This window comes from Vulpes vulpes, chromosome 13 (genome assembly GCF_048418805.1).
Source record: "Vulpes vulpes isolate BD-2025 chromosome 13, VulVul3, whole genome shotgun sequence".
Taxonomy (NCBI): domain Eukaryota; kingdom Metazoa; phylum Chordata; class Mammalia; order Carnivora; family Canidae; genus Vulpes; species Vulpes vulpes.
In genome coordinates this window covers 62,205,555-62,231,699 of record NC_132792.1, presented here as the reverse complement: position 1 = coordinate 62,231,699, position 26,145 = coordinate 62,205,555, and the positions used below count along the sequence as shown (strand labels likewise).

At 37.2% G+C, this 26,145-nt stretch overlaps 1 protein-coding gene and 1 pseudogene across 1 annotated transcript in view; one reads left to right on the top strand and one right to left on the bottom strand.

Annotated features, from left to right (window-relative positions):
- CPA6 (carboxypeptidase A6) overlaps positions 1-26,145 on the bottom strand; it is a 308,236-nt gene that overhangs the window by 236,493 nt on the left and 45,598 nt on the right. The window lies entirely within an intron of this gene.
- LOC112929993 (prostaglandin reductase 1 pseudogene) lies at positions 1,371-2,380 on the top strand (annotated as a pseudogene).

The following is a 26,145-nucleotide window of genomic DNA, read 5'->3' as shown; positions in this document are numbered from 1 at the left end:
TAAAAAATGTTTAAGAAATTAAAAAAGAAAGAAATTAAGGTAGCAGGACAGAGCCTTTATGGGAAAGATACTGGGAAATGCTATAAAAATTTTTTTAAAGATTTTATTTATTCATGAGAGAGAGAGAGAGGCACGCAGAGACACAGGCAGAGGGACAAGCAGGCTCTATGCAGGGAGCCTGACGTGGGACTCGATCCCAGGACTCTAGGATCATACCCTAGGCCGAAAGCAGGCACTAAACCACTGAGCCACCCAGAGATCCCAAAATGCTATAAAATTTAAGGAAATGTTTTGGCAACCAAGTCTTGGATAGAACAGGAATCAGAGTACCTCTTATTCCAAAAGCTCATAGACTATGATTGTCCTACAATTGTTGGGCTTCTAAGTTCAGATGTTCTCAGTTCATATGACCAGCAGACACCAACTCCAATTCCACATTCCAAAGTGAGAGAATCTGATTCAATGGTTTTGGACGAGGGGTCAATCCAGACCTATCTTTAACACTGTGGGACCTGAGTTAAAGTGTAAATAGAAACCCTCCAGAACACAGACTCTTAACTGTAGAGAACTGATGGTTACCAGAGGGGAGGTGAGTGGGAAGATGGGTAATACAGGTGATGAGGATTAGGGAATGCACTTGCCATGATAAACACTGGGCACCGTATGTAAATGTTGTATTGCCATATTGTATACCTGAAATTAGTATTACATTATATGTTAACTAAGTGGAATTTAGGTAAAAACTTAAAAAAAAAACAATGTGTAATTGTTAAAAGTTACAAATCAAGGTAATAAAGATGAAATGTTCTATCCTCTTATCTTGACAGGCATACCTTCCAAATAGCCTGGAAGTCCAGGTCAAAATTTAGAATTCTTGGATCCCATAGGAGTACTGAACCCAAGTGTAGCAGCAGAGAGAGGTGGCCCACTTGCTACTTTCTACCCCTAGCTTTTGGATACCCTAGTCTGTATCCATGCTCCAAATATAGCCAAAACACATACCTGCTCACTCATAACAACTGGAGCTATGGATGCAAGGCTCATGAGGGCCCTAGAAGTGAGGCTTGAGGTGTTCAGGGATGGATTCCCACACAAAGGATGGGCATACTTTGAGTAGGATGGAGGTACAGGAGGAGGAGGAGGAACCAAGCATGATGCCCAGCACACAGATCCCTGTTACCCAGGTAGTAGATTGTATTATTAGCTGTATTACCAGGAAAAAAAGATCATTCTGGTTCTGTTAGCATAATTACAGCTCATCCTATTATAGGACTAGTTAAGTGCCTTAAAGAATAGAAAAGGGCACAACCCCAACCTCCTCCTCTGTCTCAGTAGTGGAACCTGCAGACTCTCGAACTTCAGGATGAGTCATGCTAAGAGCTGGAACTCTGAAGAAACACTTTGAAGGCAGCCCTACTCATAGTAACTTTGAGTTAAAGACAGCTGAACTCCCATCCTTAAAAAATGGAGAGGTCCTGCTGGAAGCTTTGTTCCTTACCGTGGATCCTTACATGAGAGTGGCGGCCAAAAGACTGAAGGAGGGTGAGATATGATGATGGGGCAACAAGTGGCCAGAGTTCTGGAAAGTAAAATCTCAGCCTTCCCAGCAGGAACTGTGGTAGTGGCTTCTTCAGGCTGGACATCGCACTCTATTTCTGATGGGAAAGACTTGGAAAAGCTGCCTGCAGAGTGGCCAAACACGGTACCAGTGTCTTTGGCTCTGGGAACAATTGGCATGAAAGGACTAACAGCCTACTTTGGCCTCCTTGACATCTGTGGTGTGAAGGGTGGAGAAACAGTGATGGTTAATGCAGCAGCAGGGGCAGTGGGTTCTGTGGTGGGGCAGATTGCTAAGCTCCAGGACTGCAAAGTAGTTGGAGCAGCAGGGTCTGACGAAAAGCTTGCCTACCTTAAAAAGCTTGGATATGATGTTGCCTTTAACTACAAGAACCATAGAGTCTTCAGAAGAAACTTTGAAAAAAGCCTCTCCTGATGGTTATGATTGTTACTTTGATAATGTAGGTGGAGAGTTTTCAAACATTGTTATTCCCCAGATGAGGAAATTTGGAAGAATTGCTGTTTGTGGCGCCATCCCGGCACATAATAGTACTTGCCCACTTCCCCCAGGCCCACCCCCAGAGAATATTATCAGCAGCTCCGCACAGAAGGGTTCATCGTTTATTGCTGGCAAGGAGAGGTCCGCCAGAACGCTCTGAAAGACTTGCTGACATGGGTCATAGAGGGTAAAATCCAGTACCATGAATACATCACTGAAGGATTTGAAAACATGCCAGCTGCATTTATAGGAATGCTGAAAGGAGATAATTTGGGAAAAACAATAGTGAAAGCACGAAAAAAATGATACATGGAATCTAGAAATCATTTGGATGATGACTCAATTTCTTTTTAACCATTCAATAAAAAAATGTATACTACCTTCAAAAAAAAAAAGAATAGAAAAGGAATTTCATACTCAAACACTTACTTTACTGCACACTAAATCAAAAGAGAAAAATTTCCTAGGTACTGCCTTAGAAAGGGGAAAACAGGAAATGGTCACAGTAACACAATAAATCCTAAGCAATTTATCTTCTTACTTCTGAAGTTAAAACTGCTTATTCTCCCCCCTCCCCCCCCAAAAAAAAGATCAGCAAAGGTTTCATTTCTATAGGTCAAATAGACTATTGGTGCCAATCTTGGGGCTTTGTTCTACAAAATTTCTATTACTTCTCTTAGGAAAAAAATAAAATATCACAACATCTGAAAATAGTTCAGATTAAAACTGTGCTAAGCTTTTTTTTTTTATTTCATTATTTTCCTCTCCTGGGTTCCCTAAAAGGCATATCTCTGTGCAACTAAGACCTTCAGAACCCTGCATGAGTGATTCTCTACATGAAGTTGTAATTTCCTATTTTCTGACCTCAATTTCCACTGCTGAAATTGAATGGTGTGACAGTAACAGAAAAAAAAATGACAGAAGAACATATCACTCAAGGAACAGTGTGAACATCTCTGAACATAAAAACAGAAATGTAAAGTACAGTTTGTACACAACTATTTTGAAAGGTATTTTTAAAATATAGGTGATCCATTCAGATTAGGCAATGAGAAACCACAGGTGTATGTGACTAAACAACCAGGTCCAAATTCATTGAAATTTTCCTCCATCTGGTCTTGCTTGTTTCTAGCCTCCTGTATACACAACATTATTCTTTCTATGGCTCTGGTTTTATGGTACCATTCCTCTTGCCCTAGAGCTTCCAATGGGCCCCATTTTGTGACAGCAATGATTCAAAGGTACAGGAAATATAGTTTGAGTAGGAGTTTCAGAATCAAAAAACTTTAGTCTGAGTTCCAGTTCTGTCACTGATACATTGTGGATTCTAGAGAAGTTAACCCTTCTAGTCTCGTTTCCTCATCTGTAAAATGGGGATACAATAGTGCTTATCTCATTGGATTGTGATAAAGATAGTTGAATTAATACAGATGAACTCTTATGGCAGTGCTTGGCAAGTATTAAATCTATAGGTGATGCTTAACATCACTTAGCAGGGAAATGCAAATCAAAACCACAGTGAGATATCATCTTACACCCGTTAGGATGGCTAAAATTAAAAAAAATAAGAAGTAACAAGTATTTGGATGTAGAATAAAAAGGAAGGTTTGTAAACTGCTGTGAGAGTTTAAATTGGTGCAGCCACTGTGGAAAACAGTATGGAATTTTCTCAAAAAATTAAAAAACAAAACACCATATGATCCAAAAATTCCATTATTGGGTATTTACCCAAAGAAAACACAAATTTGAAAAGATATGCACAACCCTATGTTTATTGCAGATTAACTTACAAAAGCCAAGATATGGAAGCAACCAAAGACCTATAAAGAACTTTTGGTTGCCAGAGAGGAGAGGGGTTGGCGAAATGGGTGAAGGGGAGTGGGAGATACAAGCTTCCTGACATGCATGAGGAATATAGTCAATGATACTTTAATGGTCTTGTATGGTAACAGATGGTAGCTACAATCATGGGCGGGGGCATAGCGTAAGGTATAAACTTGTTGAATCCCTATGTTGTATACCTAAAACTAATGTAACATTGTGTCAACTTTACTTAAAAATGTATATGAATAAAATTTTATTAAAAATTTTATATATATATATATATATATATATATATATATATATATGACATATATCCCTTCCATAGGAAGTTAAAAATATACTTATCCTCTTAGGGTTTGTCCTTATCCTCAAAGGGGTTCCTCTCTTGATGTTCTCAGTCTTATAACTTGCATTTTGGAGCTTCTGAACTACTTAGAGTTTTGTGAACATGCTGTACTATTCTTTCTGTGTAGGATGGCTGACTTGTACTTTTCCTTAAAGAACCAAACTGAGATATGACCACTTCAAGAGTCCCCCTTCCCCAGACACAAGACACTGCTACTTCTATCCTTACTTCTCTGCTACACTTCCCCAGTGTAGAAAATATAAGACTTTTCTTTGTAAGGAGAGTCATAGAAATGGGCAGATTTTTTAGCAACTTCTTCAAAGTAGGATGTTACTCATTTCCTCAGGAAAACCACGGAGACCTCAGGTACTGGTGAGACAAGGCTAGAGGGCCCTGATGTCAGTTAGTGAAGCTGGGCAGAAGGGAGACCAGGTCTGAGAACTCAGAGCCCTGGCAGTTGAACAGAAAGTCTTCCTTGGCTCCTCCTTGTTTTTGAGGATGGGAAGAAGCAAGCATATAGTTAGTGGCCCAATGAGAGGTAGATCTTAGAGGGTTTCTTAGAGAAAGTTGTTTTTTTGTTTTTTTTTTTAAACTCTGAACCCAGGGTAGCAGCATAGTGAGGCACCTGGTGCTACAGGGCTCTCTATGCAGCACTGACTGGGGACAGGGACTGCATGGGGGTATGACTGTGACTCAGGTTTGTTACACAGTGGCCCTAGGTAAAGACCACATGCTTGCTGTCTGGGAAGCAAGGGTTGCTGAGTGGTTGAAACACCTGATTGTTCTTGAGTCTTCCACACATTTGGTTGGGGCCTTGGGCCTGAGAAATATTAGTTTTTGTTCTTTTCAGAATAGCAGAGCCTCATCAAACACGTGCTATATGCAGTATTGTAAATTATAGAGCTTATAAATCTATATTTCCTTTACTTTTAGACTGTGGGGTCTTTGAACATAGGTATGTGGTTATTACTGTCACCAGTGCCAAGACAAGCATGGCCTATAGAAGATTTTCAGTGAATGTATAGTTATTTGGAATTTAAAAACCCATCTGGCACCTAAACAGGCTCTTGATTCATGTAATTTTCCTATACAAGGGCTATTCCATAATGATTCAGTCTAGTAATTACCTTCTTACTACTAAAGATTTACCTCAAGAAAGTCATATTTTGAAAAATTTGGTCTACTAGACTATAATTGTTAGTGATTGGTTTCCTGTTTTTGTTGGGCATAATTAATGGCAAACTTTCTTAACAGCCTGAGACAGCCATTTACCATGAGATAATTATGATATATCATGAACTAATCAATCACACTTAATAGCCAAAAGAATTTGAAACTTTAGTTCATATAATTTCTGATGAGGCATTTTAAAACTTTGAAACTTAATGGATTTCCATTTCTGCTTTGATGACCTCTGATAAAGAAACCATTGGTTCAGTGTGCCAAGGAAAGTTTGATGGTGCCTAATATTTCAGATCAAGAGTGAGGGCTTCATGTTCAGTGATGTCACAGGTGGCTTGGTGATTGGGTTTTCACCCAGTAGGTCAGTAAAGGAACTTAGAGTCCACCCTTCAGCCCCTAAGTCAGCTCATAACAGAGCACATAGGCCAGCATCACAAAACTATTATCAGAGATGGAACCAGGACCCAGGTGTCTTAACTCCCAGCCTATGGGAATAAGGCCACATCACCAAAATCTCTTTTCCAATTTCCCCACAAAAATTTATAAAGGAATTTTAAAGCATTGTATGGCTTTATGAGACTTTAGGTCCACTTTCACATTTCCTCTCATTTTACAGACTTAAAAAGGGAGGCTCAGCAAGAGGTGACTCATCTGAAGGGGAATCTCAGAGTTAGAAGCTAGGATTATATTTCTAGTCCCAACTCTAATTTCTTTTGCTATGAGAATCTGAAATCTGTTCAAACCCAACTGAAGACAAGATATACTTCAGCTTTAAGTGATGTGACAAGCTTAGAATGATATTCATTGCTGTATTCCCAGCCCCCTATGGCTAAGGGGGCTGCTCACTCCTAGGAGAGCTCTGTAGGTGTTAGGTACTAGCAATAGAAAGATGGACAAGGGGATGCCTGGGTGGCTCAGTTGGTTAAGCATCCCAGTCTTAATTTCAGCTCAGGTCATGATCTCAGGGTAGTGAGTTCAAGTTCCACCTCAGGCTACTGTGCTGGGCATGGAACCTGCTTGAGATTCTCTCTCCTCCTCCCTCTGCCCTTCCCTCTCCCCACTTGCACTCCTTAAGAAAAAAAGAAAAGACGGACAAGGATGGTCCAGCCTTCCAGGCTGCTGGGAGGACGTGAGCTTCTCAAGCAAGAGCATGTGCAGTCAACAGCCATTGCTGTGGCCAAAAATCAAAAGTTGGTCATTAAATGGTATTGACATGGTGTGGTTCTATGCACACAGAAGGTTCTCTAACATTTAGGTTAAGCTGTCACTGGCCTCACACACGTTTTTTTTTTTTACACACCATATTCACATATTAAAATCATTCTCTCTTTGAGGACTTCTTACAGAAGACTATATGTGCAGATGCATTAATATCAGTAACCCAGTTTAAAAGGTTTTGTTCAACATGTTTTTCTCCTGCAATTATAAAGTTTAAGTTTATTTTATGGCTTTTTTTTTGGCAATATACTAGTCAAATATATTTTGTCAAAGTATTCTCAATAGCTTCTAATGAATTAACCTGTATTTTCTGTATTTATGTCATCAACAGTTCATGTAATCAAAGCTATAAGAGTATATTCACACCCAATAAAGTCTTCAACATCAGTTTCTCATTCATTTTGTGTTTCAGTTACACATGCAGGCAAGTCTCTACTGCTTTAAAATGAAAGAACTGCTCTATTTAAACAAATTAACTTCCCTAAAATTATGATAGTTAGGATTTTACAAATGCAGAGCTAGCTCTTTTTTCAAATTAGAGTAGCTGCTCTCCAGTTACTTATTTCAAAATTAATAGAGCTCAGAGATATATAGCATATCCCACAGAAAATAAGCTCTACTAGGAAAAATGGATGCCTGTTGGAAGGTATGCTTTCAAATTGTTTCAGACATTCATCTGGAGATTTATGATAACAAAATCCCCTGATATGCACTCAAAAATATTTCATAATGTCTAGTAGGCACCCAGCATTGAACTATATATTAAGTGTGTAACAATGAAGCACATAATTAAGAGGAAACTCACATGCAAATTTACAATTACAATATGTTTGCTAAGATGGAGGTGTGTATAGAATATCATGGTAGCAAAGGAAAAAAGAGCACCCAATTCTTCCTGGGAGGGATGTTTGTTAAAAAGGGGCAGTGTTTGGGATGCCTGGGTGGCTCAGCAGTTTAGCACCTGCCTTTGGCCCTGGGCGTGATCCTGGAGTCCCGGGATTGAGTCCCATGTTGGGCTCCCTGCATGGAGCCTGCTTCTCTTTCTAGAACAATGGTAGCTGCTTGCCTGTAGATAGCTAAAGGAGGGAGCAGCTGCACATCAGGATGGTCATGAAAGAGTACTCCAGTGTCAGTGAAAGGATGCATTTGTGGCAGGTCCTTGAGAACCCGTACAGTTATCCATCAGCTTTCTTCCCCTGTTAGCCAAAGATCTATTGCCAAAGTCATTTAACAAATCACTTGAAAAGATACCCTGAGTAGCTGATTTATTCCAGTGCTAATTGCAAATTGGTTAGTCACATTATCACATTCTTAAATGAGTACATTTATTACTAGAAGCTAAAAGTAGTCCCTTAACCAATACGACTGTTCTTAAGTGTGGACAATATTATTTAACTATATAGACAACCGATTACTATTTGAGGTCTCTTTTATATGTAGATTAAAGAGAATAAGAGCCAAGTGAATCTTAAAAAATAAAGGGTTCATTTGATCATGTTATATACGTACATGTTATATATAGACATGCAGAATCTTTCTACAACCCATTCCAGGAAAAAGATGCAAAAATCATTTCCAAGCTGCCAAGAGCAAGAGCACAGAATCTATATTGAGGTAATAGAATTCTTCAGGAATTTACTTGCATTCAACTTAGAAATAATTCTAATTAATTTAGTAATCTAGTTTCTCCACTAATAACTTCCTTCCTTCCCCCCCTTCTTTCCATGTTGCACATTGATCATTTCCTATTACTATGCTAGAATAACAAGAGGACAGGCATTTAAAAGGGACTAAAGCATTTACTATAGATACTTCGTGCTTCTTGCTTGTATTGGTGTCCTGAAGAGCAGAAAGGTAATAGAAGAACAGCCAGAAGGAAAAAATAAACAGTATGTTGGACCCACATAACATGGAAACCAGAAGACCTCAATATTTAAGGGTCTCTAATAACTAACGATTATAATCACTCTTGGTCATAAAAAGTTAAATATTAGCCTTGTGTTCCGTTCGGTTGTGTTACATTTTAGAATGATTTCCTACTAAAATCGTTAAAATAAAAACATTGGTGTTTATATTGTTCTCAGCTCCTGGAAAACTAATCTATTTCTTTGAGGGAGTCTAAGAAATCTCTTCAATTACCCATCTAAGACACAAAATACATACTTATCAGCAAAGTCAAATGTAATGTTCTTAAAATGAAGATTGTTTACAGATTAGATAACTGGCAAGCCATTTCTGGTGTAGCCAAACCTCACCCTCCCCATAATAGCACTTCCTGAGATCTGGGAGCCCACTAGGGACAGCCCGAGACAGTAAAAGAAAAGGCAAGTTTATCAAAATTACTAGAAAAAAAACATGAAAATTACATTATCTCCTTATAGATTGCCCATGATATTATCTTTGCCTATTTGCAATAATACGTGTATACACACACATATATGTTTATAGGGAAGCAGCTCAAATTTATGTCTTTATGTCAAATTTATGACTATCCACTGTTTTCTTCAGGCTATACCTGAACTGCTTTATGGGTTGAAAGCAATCCAGTAGAGTCCAGAATGGATGCAGAAAGACAGGGAAAGTTACAAGGGAATCTAGTAGAAGATACTGGAAATGAAACATTATGCTAATTTTAATATACACATGTTATCTACACCACTGTCTGATTCTGAGTGTTCTGAGAAAGGAAACACTTGTATGTTCATTCACCTATACATACAACACAAACTACCCATGTTTTACCACCTTTGTCCTTTTTGTAAAGCAAGATGATGACTCAGAAGGTATCATCAGTTTTATTTGGTAGGGAAAATTTTCTGTGAAGCCCAGAGTTGGTTTAAATAACTACTGTGTGGTCAGCCTTGAAAATAATCATTTCACTATTGCTCACAAGCTCACAATGGTATCTAGTTCATGACAGGTGTTCATTAAGGTTTTTTTGGTGGGGGGATCAAAATTGCCTTTCAGTTGTCTGAAAGCCCATTCTGGGCCTTCGGTCCTCCAACATCCTTTCATCTTTCTTCATCATACTCTCCATCTCTCCTCACTGAAGCTCTCTTGGCAGAAGTGGCTTCTCACGAAGGTCCTTCTCAGTGATATCAAATTGCACTACACACCTGTCTAAAACTAGCAGAGACAATGTTTTGGCTCCTTAATGTCAGCAAGTGTTCTGTAGAGTTCATTGGTAAGGCTAATGGGAATGATTAAGAATCAGGCTGTGGTACCTGAAGCATGAAAACATATGAAACAAGATAAAACCCTGCTGCTGCCTTATATGCCTTCATTCTGGCCTCATATTTTATGTATTTATGGCACCAGGTCTGCCATTTGACTAAAGGACATGACGTGCTTGAATCTAAAACCCACCAATATGTAGTTTGTTGCAGAAGAAGAAAGCTTTGGAAAGAGCTTTTACTTTTCCATTGCTAAGAAAACCACTTGACATTAGAGCGTTCTTTGTGCAGACTAGAGTATTACCTAGGTTCCCTTCTGCAGTGGTCTTCAGTGATTTTTTCTCACATACACCCTGAAAGAATTTTGAAGAACTCTTTCCTTATACATTTTAAAGTTGACATCTAATATTTTTCATATGGTTAGCTGCAGTGGACATAGATTTTCAGCATATTATAAATATTGGCATTCTAAAAATACATCTTATTTTTTAATGTACCAAGAGAAACCTAAATAACATTTAATAGTGGGAAATTTTACATTACTTTTTCCCTTTGAACTATTTTCATTCCATTTCTTGTGCAAAATTTTCTCCTACCTGCAAATTTTCTGCATCATCTTTTTATACTTTTGTGTAATCCAAGGCAGATCATTTTGCATTTTGACCCAATCTCACTAAATGATATCATTTCTATCCAGAACTTCAAGCCAGTAGCCTAGAAGTCATTCTTTTAGCTTCCTCACTCATCCCATCCATCATCAAATCCTTTTTACTCTACTTCCAGTATCAAGCCAAATCCATCCACGTCTCTCCAGTACCTGGAGCAGGGGAGTAGGGTCTCTACCAGAATTCTTAAGAGGAGGTTTGTCAGAGAGCTGTAGTCCAACAAGAGCATATAGGGGCAAAAGCTGGAGCAACTTATATTTCATTTGTAAAGCATCATAGTTAAAATGCCATTCACATAGGCTCCAAACCAGTCTGAAGTCCTGCTCAGAACACAACCAATATACTTTATTCTAAATTCCATAAATGAGGTTTTGCTTTGAAATTTGATTAAATGCCAAATGAGAGTCTTCTTTAAACAAGTAAGTCCTAATTGCCTCATTTGCTTTAAGCTTATAGGATGCAGTAGGCACTACAGAGGATGGTATTGTTTCACTAAGCTTCAAACAAAATCAATTTTTAAATGTAAAAAAGTGTGTCTCAGAAGTTGTAGATGATACTTGTAGATGGAAGCTATAGCAAATTCTGCAGTAAGGAACAATGCAACCAGATGTGATTTGAAGGTATAGGTACATTGGGCAGCTAATCAAATGCAGCCCAGCGAGAAATATAAAAAGATGAACTGTGAAAAGAAAAAAGGAAACACAAAACTTCTGTTCAATGAAAGCCGCAGCTGTATCATGCTAGGTCTGAATTCTTTGGTCTTTTTATTATATCTTTTCTCTTACTTTATTTGGTAGGATTAAAACCAGATCCTCAATGGGCAAAATAAAGGATATTCAAATTTTCTGATACTGGTATGTTAAAGTTTTAAATTTGAATTTAAATGCAAAATAAAAATAATGCAACCTTGAAGAATCTCTTTCAATTGTTTTGTCTTTTACTCACTCAGAAAGTAGCACTTATCACTTACATGGAAAATATTTAATTCAGCAAAATTCATTTTAACAAAGACATATTAGGTACCTCTTATGCACCAGGCTTTGATCACAGACACAAATGTCCTCCTTGAGAAGATTTTTATTGTTAAGATTTTAGAGTGAAAGAACACAAGCAGGTGGAGGAGCAGTGGGAGAGGGAGATAATCTCAACCAGACTCTGCTGGGTGCAGAGCCCAACACAGGCTCCATCTCATGACCCTGAGATCACGACCTGAGCTGAAATCAAGAGTCAGTTGCCAAACTGACTGAGCCAGCCAAGCAATGCCATTCTTGAGAAATTTTTAATAAAATTGTTGCATACAAAACCTCTACCTTTGACAAGGTAGAGGTAAATAAAAGGAAAATCTTCAAATAGTAATAACAGCTATCATGTATTGAACTTACTATATGCTATATTCTGTGCTATATGTACAGTTTTACTTAATTCTTAGAACAATTCTATGATACAAGACTACGAACTCTATCCTATAGTTGTGAAATCTAATACTCAGAGGATTTAAACTCAATCATATAGCTAGTGAGTGGTAGAGCTAGGATTTGAATGGAGATTTATCTGATTTCATGGTTCAGGCTTAGTAGGCAGGCTATCTTAAAGAGGCTAATTGAGCATTTTCCAGGAACAGTGTGGAAGATGTCTACCTTGGATGGAAGATTATGCTAGATCTACAAGGTTGCTTTAATGCTAAAGTCCCACAGGTGTAATTAAGGCAAATCAGTTATTTGCTCTAGGATCTCAATTGAAAAACTACTCTTGCCCACCATCATATCCATAGCAGGAATCTGACTCTAGTTAAAGTTCTCTGAATACAGATAGAGACCATACAATTGATACTCTTTGCATGTCTACTGAAAGTTTATAAAAACTTCCAGACCAAGATACAATCATGGTGGTCCTAGCGTTAGGTACAGTTTTCCCACCAGACACAGTGTGCCCCATCACTGGGTCGGTTGCTCCCCTCTCTCCTATCGGGACTTCCCCTTTCCCCACAACAGAGGGGATGACTGCCTGCAATTCTGAAAGCTATGCTATTGGAGGTAGTTTTGCCCCTCTTTCTACTCAATTCCACCATCTCCCCCATAGTTTATATGCTAGTGAAGTTCAAATTCAGTTCTTACCACCCTGGTCCCTTGTTTCTTCACCCCTCCTCCATTCCATCAAAACTGACTAACTGACCCACTAATTCTCTGAGATCTGATTGCCTAATTAACTCTGTTTCCATGGGATTCTTCTCTTAGGCATTTGTCTTAAAAGAAGGCAATCCCTCAAACCCATTGGTATTTTTAATTTTTTAATTTTTATTTATTTTTGCAGTGACAGTCTAATTTGATGTAAGAGCCATTTATAGGACTGGGGAAGGGGCTTTGTGCAAGTTCTCAAATCACACCACTAATACATTGCCTACCTATAACTTTGATTCTGTGGGTCATCTTTGCTCTGAAACATATTTACTTCTTTGGCAGAGATCAAAGTCTTATTCATTTTAAGATCAGCAAAATCTTATTTTTCTGCTAAGAGCCACATTCCTAAATTACAGTGCTTTTGGAAATGGGTGAGACACATTCTACCAATTGTATCATTAGATGAGTATTTTCTTGGACTTTTGCTTTTTAATAGAGCTAGAAGAGTTAGAGGGGATGGGATAACATTCATTATTTAGTCCACATGGATAGGATTCTTTTGGACAGTTCATAAATATAGAGGGGCAGCTGTGCTTTCACTTCCCACCAAGTGACATCCAGAGTCTACATTAATAAAGTTTAACTCTCATTCAAATAATGCTTAAAAGAAATCAGATCTCATTTACTAAAATACCAAGCTCAGGCAAGTCTACATCTTCTTTTAAACCCTTAGTCTTAATTATTCCCTGTGGATGTTTGGACATGTCAAATATTTTATTTTTTAAAGCTGATGACAGTAACTCTGCAGTAACTTCAAAAGGTCTGGCTTGTGTCAAACCACTTTGGGAAAAGGGTTACTGCAATGCTCTTCACCTCTCAACTTGGACACTCAGCTATGTTATAAAACTTTTATAGATTAATTGCACAGAAATAACCAGCTCTGGTTATAATAGGTTAACTTGAATTCCTTTCCCAGGACAAGCTTTTACATGCCTAGTGGACATTCCTTTACAGCACTGAACTTTAACACTAGAAATAGTAAAAGGAAAAGTTCCAGTATAGTATAAACTTTTTTTTGTTAAAGTATATCACTGTTTAAAATGCCTCTAGTAATAAAAGCCTTAGAAGACATAAGTCCTTACATAACCATTAATAAGGATAATATATCAGCAAATTTGATGTTCCAATTCTAGCGACAATTCTTCTCTAATACCTGGGAAATGTGTATGATGTTATTCATATCTCTATCCCAGCAGGATACTAACTCTACTAACTATACTGCACAACTCTATGGGTACCATTCACACTGAAGGGTATTAATGTTAATCCATCCCAGGAGTTGTGTAGAATATAATCTTTAGAGTTTTTATACTGAGGGCCTGCAACCTGCCAATACTATTCTTGCTTTGCCATAGGAGGTACTTACTATTTCTCAATTTAGAATATCTGGGAAGAGATGAAGACTTTGTTATCCATGAGTTATTAATCAGAATTATTATTAATAGCAGATACCTTACTCCTTTGTATCATTTTTATTGAAGTCCATCTCTTTATTCACTCTCAAAGCACCATCTTTTATTGCTATGAGTGAAAGGGAAGAGGTTCTGGGGTCCAGAAATGGAATATGATATTCCCACTATACTGGTACAGCAGATACCAAGGAAACTGTTGTAAACTATCCTGGAAATCAATAACATTGGTTGTATGTAAAAGCATGAAAAAAACAACTCATAAATGAATATTTGGAGCAGTCTGTACTTCAATATACGAATGTGTATCACGTGTGTGTGTATATATATATATATGTTTATGTTATTCTTCAAGAGCTACTGTCCTGTTCCACTTGAGAAAAATAAGTGCCCAAGGTGGTGAATATCTAGGCAAAAATGGATAACTATATAGAAAAAAATAAATCTTGACTATTTCACACAAAATACAAAAATTAATTCCATGTGGATTATTATTCTAAATGAGAAAATAAAGTTTTTTTGAAAACTATTTAATAGGAGGATACCTTCAAATCCTCAGGGTAGGCAAAGATTTCTTAAACAACAACAAACACAGAAAATTTAAACAAAAAAACCCCACCAAAACCAGAAAAGTGCTAGACAAAAAACTTGGTTAGACTGCATTAAAATAAATTCTGTTCATCAAAAGCCACCACAGAATGGGAGCAGATATTCATACTTTTTTAGAAATGGTAATTATGACTCCTACATATATACAATATAAAGGACTCCTATAACTCAAGAATAATCCAATAGAAATATGAGCAAAGGACTTGAACAGGCACTTTATGAAAAAAAAAAAGACATTAAAAATGGCCAACAAACACACCCAGTGGCTCATCAGTAATCATCAGAGTAATGCAGATGAAAACTCAGTGTAATACCATCACAAATTCATCAGGATGGCTCAAATGAAATACAAATAATAACAAGCCCAGTTGACCCCTTGAACACAGGGGTTAGAGACACTGATGCCTGCGCATTTGAAAATGTATGTGTAACTTTTGGCTCCAATCAAAACTTATTGAGCTATTGTTGACTGGACGTTTTACTGATAACAAAGTCAATTAACACATTTTTTGTGTTACATGTATTACTGTATCTCTTACAATAGAGCAAGATAAAGAAAATGTTAAGAAATCATGAGAAAATATATTTATAGTACTTTAAAAATCTCTGTGTATAAGTGGACTAGAGCGGTTCAAACCCATGTTGTTTAAGGATCAATTGTATTAGCGAAGTTATACAATAACTACAAATGCTTAATGATGAAAGCGTACACTGCAACCATTTAGGAAAACTTCATAGTATTCACCCACTAAAGCAACCCAATGACTCAGTAAGTTCTACCATGTACCCAACAGGACTATATATTTCACCAGAAGACAAATAGGATTATTTATAGTAGAAATAAATAACTCAGGGTCTATGAGTTATTTACTCATAGACACAAACATAGACACCTCTCTTGAATGTAATGTTGAATGAAAGAAACCCAGACGTAAAGAGTATGATTCCATTTACATAGAGTTCAGACACAGGTAAAACTAAGCAATAGTATTAGAAGTTAGGATGCTGATTATCCTTGGGGGGAGAGGCAAGGACTGAGAGGAACTCAAGGGAGCTTCTAGGTGCTGGTAATATTTGGTCTTTGGTAATCAATTACATGGGCGTGTTCACTTTCTGGGAAGTCATTCAACTGAACATACATTGTGCATTTTTTGGCTTCATGTTCAAGTAAAACATGCAATCAAAAGTTCATATTAAAGAAAAAAAAGCTCCAAACTCCCAAGAACCAAAAGCATTTGGATAGGTATTCTATCCATGAAAGCTTATTGATTAAAACAGTCCCTAGTGTTACCGTGCTTTTTACAGAAAGGACATTTTTGCTCAAACATATGTCTCTGTGTTAAAAGGCTTACTTGATATTTGGAAGAGAAAACACTCTTGAGACAAAATGCTTCTAGGCATCTGTTTTGAATGGATTTGAATGCCTCTAAAAGTCGTTTTATTGATAATGTGCTAAGCTAAACATTTTCAATTTCGTATCATTGACTTGAATACCACTATGTTTTTACTGCTAAAAGATCAACAAATGGTTATGCTAATCAGTTTGATATTTGGGATGCCAGAAATCTCTTTGTCTACATAAAGTAGCTGAGCTGCAAAATACCCAGAGATACCCATAGCTGTCATGCTATCAATGGATAGGAAGCCACAACCAAGAATGACTTAGCCAATACCCTCACCAAATTCAGCAGCATGCCATTGAGTTTTAGTTTGTTCTTGTGTAAATGGTCCTCTTCTCAAAGAACATTTCCTTACATAGTTCAATCTAATATTAGGCTTAAATCCAAGGAGGTTAGGACTTAATTGTCTCATTTTGTCTGTAAGTGGTACAGCATGTTATTACTTGGCTACACTTGTTAATGGTGATCATAACACAGACTTGGAGGTGGGGTGCACTAGGGACTATGTATTGTTTTTGACTGTAGCCATGGAGGATGAGGCATATGTATAAAACTGACTTGTATGCAAGGCTGGAGTTAAAGCTAGTTATTGCCCTTTTCTAAAGATTAGTATTAAAACTCATTTTCCCTGGGATTCCTATTTTCGTGTCCCTCTGAACGGAGGAATAAATAGATTAGAGTTGAAAATGCCATCTGTTTCCCATTTAAGCAAATGTAATTTAATTTGGATATTTGAATGCTTGCTACTTCCAAACAATGAAACACATGCTTCTCACATAACACATATAAGCATATATGAAACATACACAGAACATATCCCGTCAAGAAAAATCTTACGTATAGATTCTTTATGTGATTGTATTTTTTTAAATTGTATATCCAGACACCACATGTCTTCCAAGTTTTAGTTCCATATCTTTATCTGTTTGATAGGTATTTCCATTCAGGATGTTCCTCTATTACTTCAAAAGGAACATATCTAAAATTGAATCCTTTACCTCAAATTCTAACTAGCTTTTCTATTTTAACAATCATGCATGCTATCAATCTTCCCGTTACCCAAGGTCCAAAGTTTGAAGTCATTTTTACTCTCATTGTACTTTTAATTTTTTTTTTTAAGATTTTATTTATTTATTCATGATAGTCACAGAGAGAGAGAGAGAGGCAGAGACACAGGCAGAGGGAGAAGCAGGCTCCATGCTGGGAGCCAGACGTGGGATTCGATCCCGGGTCTCCAGGATCGTGCCCTGGGCCAAAGGCAGGCGCCAAACCGCTGCGCCACCCACGGATCCCTCATTGTACTTTTAATTTGCATTTGTCTAATGGCTAATTGTTATAAACTCTTTCTCATATGCTAATGTGGCCACTTGTACATCTTTTTTGGGATGTACGTTCAAATATTTTGTCTTTTGCTGGGTTGTTTTCTTATTGAGTTTCAGAAGTTCTTTATATATTCTGGATACAAGTCCTTCATCAAATATATGCTTTGTAAATACCTTCTCTCATTCTGTGGCTTGCCTTTTTATTCCTTTATTTTTTTAATTAAAATTAAAAACTTCTGCTCTTGGAATTTTTTTAATAGATCTTTTTTTCTTAGATATAATACTAAAAGCATGTTTTGCTTAATCTAAGATCACAAAGATTTTCTCCTACATTTTCTTTAGAAGCTCTATAATTTCAAGTTTTAAATTTAGGCTTATAATCCATTTTGACTTTTTTTTTAAGTGGTATAATGTATGTGGGGTTTGTTTTTTGTTTTGTTTTGTTTGGTAAAGGCTATCCACCACCATTTGTTGAACAGACCTCCTTTATTTTCTTTGCACCTTGAAAAATCAGTGGGCCATATACAGGTGGTTCTATCTGAATTGTTTATAATGTGCCATTTTTCTAGTAATCTTGCCAATAATGATACTTTTTTACTATAGTTTTTTCCCCCGAGTCCTAAAATCATGTATAATTAAGTCCTTCAACTCTGTGCTTTCAAAATTTTGTTTGGCTTTTTAAGGTCCTTTTATTTCTGTTGAATTTTAGAATTAATTTCTTAAAAAAAAAAGTATATGCTAGTATTTTGACGGGGATTGCATTGAATCTTTAGATCAATTTGGGGTAGAAGAAAAGGTCTTATTTTGTTTCTTAGTACTAAAGAGGTTGGAGGAAAAAGATGCATTTTCTCTTTATCCCTAGCTTTAAGCAATTTGATTATGCTGGACTTTGATATAATTTTCTTCGTGTTTCTTGTGCTCCAAGTTCATTGAGCTTCTTCAAACTATGAGTTTAAGTTTTGATCCAATTTGTAAAAGTTTTTGGCCATTATTTCTTTAAATATTTTATTTGGCTGCTCACTATTTTGTCATTTAATCTGGACTTTAAAAAATTATTTCTGTGCTTCATTTAGTTTCTATCTCCAGGTCTTAAGCTCATCAATCTTACTCTGCTTGTCCAATTTGATATTCACCTCATCCAGTATATATTTTGGATAGTTTTAGCTCTAGAATTTGTTTTTGTCTTTCATATTTCCCACATCTCTGCTTACATACTTAATCCTATCTACCTTCTTGTACATATGAAATACTGTTAAAAGGACATATTCTTGTCTGCTTATTCAATCTTTGGCAGCATTTGTGGGTCCGTCTCCACTGATTAATTTTTCTCATCATAACTCATTTTCTACTGTTTTGCATGCCTACTATATTTGATTGGATACCAGATTGGGAACTTAACCTTGTTGGGTGCTGGACATTATAATTTTGGGGGGTTACAGTTGACATGAAACATTAGTTTGAGGCATACAATATGATTTAATGCTTATATATTATGAAATGATTGCCAAAATCTAGTCACCATCAATTACCATAAAAAGTTAACTATTTTCTTATAATGCAAATTTTTAAGATTCACTCCCCTGGCAACCTTCTAATATGCACTACAATCCTATTGACTAAAGTCACCATGCTCATACCACATTCCTATTCATTTCACAACTTGAAATCGGTACTTTCCTATCCCCCATTTTGCCTGCTCACCAGCCCCTCTCCCCTTTGGCAACCATCACTATGTTCTTTGTATTCTATGAGTTTTGTTTGTTCATCCTTTTTAGATTTTACATGCCAGGGATATCATATGGTATTTGTCTTTCTCTCATTTTACTTAGAATAATACCTTTGAGGTCCTCTATTTGTTGTCACAAATGGCAAGATTCATTCCTTTAATGGCTGAGTAGTATTCACTTGGGTGTGACATCTTTAAGTGTCAATTAATGGATGAATGGATCAAGTTGTTTCTATCTTGGCTATTCATTTTTTTAGTCTTATATTTTCAGTTTGTTCTCAGAAGCTGTTAAATTACTTGGAAACAATTAGTTTCTTCTATAACTTCCTTTAAAACTTAGGATTAGAGCAGCCTCCATTCCATAGATGGTTTTGTTCACTACTGAAGGTAGACACTTCTGAGTAGTGTCCTGATGTCCTGTGTACTACTGGGTTTTTCAACTCTGTCCTTTGTGAAACCATTCTTGTTCTGAGATATAGAAATTGTTCTCTGATATCTTGCTGGTGGTTCTTTCAGGATTTGGTAGTTCACCCACATATTTTGATTAGCATTCTCCCTCCCCACTCCATCTTATACTCCTCCCTGTAAGATTTTATGCCTTAGACTCCCAAAAGTTCATCTCAACTTAGAGATAGTTGAGGCCAGGTCCCCTTTTGCTTTGGTTATGCTCTCATTTAGACCCATAGGGCAAAATTCTGTCATGTTCTGGGCAACACAATCATTTTGGTGCCAGTAGAGCATTACATGACCCCCCCCCCCTTCCTTCTACTCTGACTTGTCTCATGGAGCAGCAGTCACATGAGTAGCCAACATGAATGGCTCAGCTCAATTATCTGTGAGATATCATCATGACAGAAAAATCAAGCAACTAGGATTTTTTTTTTAAAATCACATTTTCCCCTTAGCCTAGGCTACTACTACCACCTCTTTAATTCAATTCTCCTAAAAAAAAAAAAAAAAAAAAAAAAACAAAAAAAAAACCAGGTCCAGCACACAATGTTTAAAAAAAATCTTTTTACATATACATGTGTAGCCAAAAAGAAAGCATTATGTGCATATAACCAAGAAGGAGGTTAGTGGTGATAACAGGAATTATGAGTTTCTAGACCTAGGAACTCTGCCCTAGCTAACCACAAACCCACTTTGTATTACAAAAGAAAGCTGTTGGAGCCTGTAAACTCTCAAGTAAAATTGTAATGAAACAAAACAGAACTTTATTCGACTTTGTGTTTACGTGTTTGATAGTTGTATTCCAAGCAGGGATTTCACAATTTCAAACTGTATGAAGGAATAGTTTACATGCTGAGGTTGTTTCTAGGGAATATGTCAGCTAAGGAATAAATTTATAGACACAAGTTAAACACAAGGGGAGAGGTTGAGAATGACTTCTCAGAAAGAAATCATAAAATTTAAGAGTTTAGGGAATGGGAAAACACATAGAACTGACTTTTACATAAGTGTGGGGAAAAAAAAGAATTTTGAAAAACAATTCAATTAAACTAAATTCTGGTATATAATGGATACCCATAGATAGTCTTACATTAGGTCTTCAGACGCAGGCCAAGGAATCTCATGGTTTACTTAAAGTTAGCTTTATTTGTTGCAGCTCAAATTTCCCCTTTCCTGCTTCTTAAAGGTGATGTCTAACTCCAGGGATAGATTAGCTCTTCTAGGAAACAAGGTAGCAAATTGGGATTAAAAAATAGGAATTTCCCACAAGATGCATTAAAGGATACCCGAGTGCCAGATAATTACAATGACTAAGTCATTCTGGTTTGGCCAGGACTTTTCAGTTTTGGCACGAAAATTCCCACAATCAGGGAAACCCTGCAGTCCTGGGCAAACTGGGATGGTTGTCACCCTTACAGATCTCTACTTGTAGGATAATAAGCTGCAAGTTATCAGAACTAAATAATATTTACTTGGTTCTGTGAAGTCATTGCCTGATGTACCAAGAACAAACTCTGGACTCTGTCAGAGGATCTGTGCCCGATAGGGAGCTTCTGGGTCTGGCAGACATCTTGCTTAGATACTGTGTTTTCCTGTTTACTAGCCCTGTGAGCTTTTGCAAATCACTTAACAAATGTTTTGACCTTCTGCTAACAGGGCTGCTCATAAGAAACGTGGAGATAAGAAGTTGCTTAGTGTGGCGCCTAGTATTTAGGATCCATATCTTTAATAAGTTGTAGTAGATGGTAGCTCCTCCTCTTCATCCTCCTCATCATCATCATGGCCGTTGCAGTCAAAAGTTCAGGCTCTTTCAATACCTATTATTGTGATTTTGGCCAAGTCTTTTCACTGTCTCAGATCTCAGTTTCCTTATCTGTAAAGTGAAGATAACTACAGCAGCTGTCCCTGTCCCAGAAGATTATTATAAAATCAAATGAGACAATGTAAGTTAAAAGAAATGTATATTGTAAGGCTGGATTCAAATGCAAGGATTCAAGATCTGCTACTGTGTCAGTGCTGAATAGAGAACTAGACTTCCTGAAATGAAATGGATGCCAATAATTACATTTATTTAAAAACTGCCAGTTGGCATGTTGCATGCAATGCTGATTATTAAACCTCAAGAAAGACAAAACAGGCAGGGAGGGTCCAAGATGGCAATGTAGGAAGATCCTGAACTTAATTCCTCCACAGACACACCAAATCTACACCTACTTGTAGAACAATTCCTTCTGAAGGCCTGATCAAACAGCTTCTGTGCAACCAAATATATAAACAGCTTCTGTGCAACCAAATATAAAAATGGAAAGAGAGATGGAGACACACTAATGAAAGGAACCTCCAACCCTGATGCTGTGAACTGCCATGGGAAGGGACAGTACTGATGGACCAGGAACAGACTTGTCTGCCCTGGGAAATGTGGTGGTGAGGGGGGAAGATACTGTTTTAAATTCTAGTTGCCCTTTCAAGGGCATTGGCCTTGAAGCCCTGCCAAATGGAAGAGGAACTGCTAAAGTGCTCTCTGGTTCCCAGGGGCTGGCAAGCACCATACTTTGTGCTACCCCTCTACTTTGAGAGTGTAGACTAGAGCAGATCTGGGCACCATTGCTGGCCTGCTGCTTCAGGGAGAATGGGGGCCTTACTCCACACCAGCTCCAGCTGTCTCACCAAGACAGCCCTAGCACAGTGCATACTGTGACACCCCTTGTAAGCACTCAGTACAGTTCGTCATTTGCTAAAATGACACAGGCACAAATCCCCACTTCAGCTCTAGACTTTTAAGAGCACCCCTAATGCAGAGCACCTTAGGACCTCTCAGCCCACACACCTGTTTTGGATTCAGATAACTCACCAGAATACCCCTAAGCAGAGCACCCAGTGACCCTACAAGCTTGGACTCCAACTCAGCTCCAGCTGCCCCACCAGGGCACCCCCTAATACAGAGTGCTCAAGGATCCTGTAGCCCACATTGCCTATGTGGACACACCCTGCCAGTGCACCCTCTCTATAGAGTGCCCCCAGGACACCATGGCTGTCATCTACATCAGCTTCAGCTGTCCTGAAAGATCATCTTCTACATAGAGAGCCCTGGCACCTCCCAGCTTGTACCCACTTCAGCTTTAGCAAACCTGCCAAGGTCCTGGACCTCTTATACAGAGCTCTCCAGAACTACACCAGCCTGTGCCCACTTCAGCTCTAACCTCCCACCAGGAGTGGGAGCAAACAGTGCCCTAGGACATCCAGCCCCTACCAGCCACAGCTCCAGTCAGCCATCCAAAATCACCAGGCACACAAGTGTACACAGGGGATGACCATACACAAGACCATTTCTTCAAGTTTAGGAGAAATAGCTTTTCTATCTAATTCAAAAAAAACATGCCCAGAAAGTTAGGCAACATGAGAAAACAGAGGAATAGGCTCCAAAAGAAACAAAAACCTCAGAAAAAGAATAAAACAGATAAGCAATCTACCTGATAAAGAGTTCAAAGTATTGATCATAAAAGTGCTCACTGGACTAGAGAGAAGAGTGGATGAATTCAGTGAGTGCTTCAACAAAGACCTAGAATATATAAAAAATAACCCGATTTGAAAAATAACCAAAATGAAAGATATGCTAGATGGAAACAGATCAGAGGATAAAGAATGGATCAGTGATCTAAAAGACTGGATAAGCACTTGAGCTCAACAAGAAGAAACAAAAATTAAGTGAAGTTAGGGTAAGGGATATCTTGGTTAACATCAAGCGAAAAAAACATTTGCATTATAGTAGTTCCAGAAGATAGAGACAGAAAACTTACTTGAAGAAATAATAGCAAAAAACTTCCCTAACCTGGGGATAGAAATAGACATCCAAGTTCAGGAAGCACAAAGTACCAAACAAGAAAAAGCCAAGGGAAGTCCTCCACAAGACACATAATAAAATGGTAAAGATTAGAGGCACCTGGGTGGCACAGTTTGTTGAGCATCACACTCTTGGCTTATGCTCAGGTTGTGATTTCAGGGTTGTGGGGTTCTGCACTCAGCATAGTCTACTTACAGTTTCTCTCTACCTCTCCCTCTGCCCCTCCCCCCTGCATGCTCAGTCTCTAAAATAAATATATTTTTTAAAATTAAATAAGATGGCAAAGATTAAAGATACAGAGAACTTTAAAAGTAGCAAGAAACAACTAGTTACATACAAGGGAAACCCCAGTAACACTATCAGATGATTTTTCAGCAGAAACTTTGAATCTATCATGCCATTCCCTTCCGGCCTGCAAAGTGCTAAAAGGAAAAAAAAAAAAAAATCCTACAACCAAGAATACTTTACCTGACAAGATTATTATTCAGAATTGAAGGAGAAAGTTTCTGAAGCAAAAGTTAAGAGTTTAATGACCACTAAACTGTTCTTACAAAAATTTTTAAAGAGAAGCAAAGTGATCACTTAACTAGTGTGAAGATTAAAGACAGAAGTAATAAAATATTACTAGTTACAAGGACTTACAAAACAAAAAGATAAAATATGACAATATATAAAACATGAAGTAAGGGAGGAAGAATGAAGTTTCTTTAGTATGTGTTCAAACTTAAGTGATCATCAACTTAATACAGACTTAGGATGTTATAAAATGAACCTCTTGTAACCACAAATCAAAAATTTTCAATGGATGCAAAAAAAAAATGAAGATAAATGAAACACTAAAACTCAATAAGAACAAGAGAAGAATTACAAAAATAATCAGAAGGCAATTAACAAAATGACAAACACAATTATTTTAAATGTAAACAGCCTAAATGCTCCAAAAGATAAAAGGTGAGTGAATGGTAAACATCTATATGTGGCATACAAGATTATATTATTCTTAGAATAAAGTTATTCAACACAAATTGAAGTCATAAAAAAAAAAAAGGCGTTGCATAATGATGAAAGGATAAATCCAACAAAAGAATACTTGTAAATATCTATATATCCAACACTGGAGTACCTAAACACAAAATAAATATTGACATAAAGGAGGAAACTGACAGTAATACAGGAATAGTAAGGGCCTTTGACACCACATTTACATCAATGAATAGATGATCCAGGCAGAAAAAAAATCAGTAAGAAAATAATGTCTTTGAATAACACATTAGACCAGATGGACTTCTATATTACAGACCATTACATCCAAAAATATGTACTTTTTCAAGCACACATGGAACATTCCCCGGGACAGAGCACATGGTAGGCCCCCAAACAAGTCTCAATAAACTTAAAATGGAGATCATATCAAGCACTTTTTTCTGACCACAAATAGTGTGAAACTAGAAATTAATCACAAGAAAAAAAATGGAAGAGACACATGTGGCTAAACAGCATGCTGCTAAACTACCAATGAGTCAGTGAAGAAATCAAAGAAATAAAATACATGGAGACAAATGAAAAATGAAAACACAGTGGTCCAAAACATTTAAGACCCAGCAAAAGCATTTTTAAAATTTTTAATTTAAAGTCTAGTTAATATACAATGCAATATTGGTTTTAGGAGAATTCAGTGTTTCATCAGTTATATACAACACCTAGCACTGCTCATAACAAGTGTCCTCCTTAATACCCTTCACCCATCTAGCCTCTCTCCCCCACTTCCCTCTATTCACCCTAAATTTTTCCTCTATCATTACCGGTCTCTTATGGCTTATTTCCCTCTTTTTCCCCTGCTTCCCATATGTTTCTTAAATTCCACATATGAGTGAAATCATACGGTATTTGTCTTTTCTAAGAGAAATTTATAGTGAGAAAAATCGAACTCAAGAAACAAAAATCTAGAGATGCCTGGGTGGCTCAGTGGTTGAGTACCTGCCTTCAGCTCAGGGCATAATCCTGGAGTCCTGGAATAGAGTCCCACACCAGGGTCCCTGCTTCTCTCACTGCCTATGTCTCTGCCTCTCTCTCTCTTCCTAATGAATAAATACAAAATCTTAAAAAAAAAAAGAAACAAAAATCTAAATTTATCCTTACATCTAAAGGAATCAAAGAACAACAAATATAGTCCAAAGTTAGTACAGGAAAGGAAATAAAGATCAGAGCTGGAACAAATGACATAGGCACTAAAATTTTACCAAAAATAGAAAAGATCAGTGAAATCAATAGCTCTTTCTTTGAAAATGTAAACAAAATGATAAACTTTTAGCAAGATTCACGAAGGAAAAAAAGAGTACCCAAATAAATGAAATCAGGATAACACCACCACGGATATACAAAAGATTATAAGAGATAACCAAAAGTTATATGCCAACAAATTGGACGACTTAGAAACATACAATCTTTCAAAAGTGAATCAGGAAGAAATTGGGCATCAAGAAACTCCCAAGAAACAAAAGTCCAGGTAAGTTCTAGAACATAAAATAATAATAATAATAATAATAATAATAATAATAATAATAATAATAAAATAAAAGAGAGAGGGGTATCTATTCTTCTCAAACTATTTCAAAAATGGAAGAAGGAAAGCTTCTATTCATTCTATGAGGCTAGTATTACCATGATACCAAAACCAGACAAACACATTACAAAGAGGGGGAAAAGATTAGAGGCCAATATCAGTAATGAATACAGATGCCAAAATT